The sequence below is a fragment of the Pyrgilauda ruficollis genome, unplaced genomic scaffold (assembly GCF_017590135.1).
Source record: "Pyrgilauda ruficollis isolate IOZ18807 unplaced genomic scaffold, ASM1759013v1 scaffold571, whole genome shotgun sequence".
NCBI classification, from domain to species: domain Eukaryota; kingdom Metazoa; phylum Chordata; class Aves; order Passeriformes; family Passeridae; genus Pyrgilauda; species Pyrgilauda ruficollis.
Genome location: NW_024527389.1, coordinates 27,435 through 29,729, shown reverse-complemented (window position 1 = coordinate 29,729; position 2,295 = coordinate 27,435).

Below are 2,295 nucleotides of genomic sequence, written 5' to 3'. Positions count from 1 at the left end.
GCGGTCTGCCTGGGGTGATCCCGCAGGACCCCGAGGCTGCCGTCCTGCCTGGCTTCTTCTCAGAACTCTTCCCGCTAACTGTTCTCCTACTCAACCCTTCCACTTCTGCATGCCATGCTCCCGCAGAAATCTGATTCTATTGCCATCCCTGCACAAGCATTCCATTCCTCCGCTTTATAATTGCTTAAAAAGTCAGCCCTTATCCGTTGTTACTTTTCTTCTTTTCATTTTGTGCTTTCTCCCACAACTTTCTATTCTCAAGTGACTGCACAGCTCTTTGTGGCATTCACGTATTCATCTCTCCACAAACTTGTAATGGACACTTCCATTCCTGCTTATATTGAAATCAGCTCAATACTGTTTTTCTCATCGTCTGTGTACATTCTTAACTAATTCATCGAGATTTTATTTGTGGAGTGAGGCAGCACAGAATTTAAAGATTATGGTTTTCTGTCCCCCGGCAGTGGGTTCGGGCAGAGCCCAAGTGGAGCAGGAGCCATTCCTGGAGACCACGGAGGGCGCCGGCATCAACATCACCTGCTCCCATCCCAAAAAACAGATCGAGGATTACATCCATTTCTACCGTCAGCACCCGGGCCGAGCACCCGAATTCCTGGCACTCGCTGCCAGAGGCTCCAAAGAGCTGCCGGCCATTGCAGGACGCCTGTCGGTGTCGGCAGATCGGCGTTCGAGCGCGCTGTGGCTCGGCCGGCCCCGGCGCGGGGACGCGGCCGTGTATTACTGCGCGCTGGGGGCCACGGGCAGAGGAGCCGGGGCTGCGGCCGGGCACGAACCGCCGCGGGCGGGGCCGGGCGGGGCCAGCAGGGGGCGCTGCCGCGCTGGGGGCCACGGGCAGAGGAGCCGGGGCTGCGGCCGGGCACGAACCGCCGCGGGCGGGGCCGGGCGGGGCCAGCAGGGGGCGCTGCCGCTCCCGGTTGACGCCGCTCGGCGGGGCAGGACCGAGCCGCGCGTGGAACCCGCGGGAGCCCGACCGGGAACAACCACGGGCCCGGCACACGGCCTGGCCTCCTGCGAGAGACCCCTCCGGGCACAAGGATGCTGTCCTGCACGGCGCACAGAACAATTCTGCTGCAACGGAACATTTCAGCAGCGGTCAAAGCAATCAGGAAAGGAATTTCTGATCCCACTGGCAGCCAAAGGAAGGCTCAGGAGGTGTTGGCTCGTTGCTCGTTGAGGGAGCAAATGACAAGGAAAGGCCGACACACTCCCTGCCTGCTTGCCCTCAGTTTAACTCCTTTGCCTCTCCTCACTTCCATCACATCCCTGAGCCTCCCTGACGCCTTTCTGGGAATAAAGCAGCACCCTCAGTAGCAGAAGAAGTAATTAAAGGACTCCTACTGCACATGCACGAGTTCATGGTACCACAGACACACTCTGCAGCTTGCACACAGTTAAAGCGTAACTCATAGCTCTGCATTGATGAAGAAGTGTGTGCACACACATTTCGAAAGGAGACCCAGGCACAGACACTTCTCCTTCTGCCATGCCCATATTGATGTGCAAACACACACATTCACTCCTATTCCTGCTCCTGCACCCAAGTCTGCACATGCACATATGAGTGAACCTTCTACTTTCAGAGATGTGCACACAAAAAGCAGTTCCCAGCATGGATCTATTCCCACACACTTTCATATACACCTTCCCTTCTTCCCTCCTCAGCTCACCCTGATGCTCACTGGTTTTTGACTCCCCTTGTGTCGCCATTCGGCTGCTGGCTCCGATCCTCCCCTGTTCAGAAAGCAGCGGTGACTGTCTGGACGTCTTACCCTCTGTTCAGCCTGTGGTTACACAAACCATGCCAGGGCCTGGCCTGACTCCTTGTCCTTCCCCACAAGGCTCCAGCCCTGCTGCACTTGTTCCCAGGTTTCCTCAGCAGCATCCATGGCTGATTGTGTCCTTGCCTGTGTTCCTGGTTTGTGTGTGCTTCTGTTCAGGCAGGGTCCACAGGAATCCATGTGGGAGCAGAAATTCTTGCATGAATCCCCCCCAATGTGCAGGAGCATATGTGTCTTTGTGTGTCCGTGTGTGTCTGTGTCCTATTTTGTTACTCAAGCAGTGAAATGTGTTCATCTCACTGGAGACGCTCTCCACTGCTCTGCCCTCAGCATCATAGAGCAGCATTTGCCCAGATTCAGAAGGAGCCTGGGAGCAGCTGAACAATGATGCAGCAGCGTGCAGGAGATTTGTCCAGGGAAGAGGCGCTGAAATGCAGTCCCTGCTTCCTGAGCCCTCCTTCTCCCGCTGCTCTAAACTACACACTCTGCATCTGCC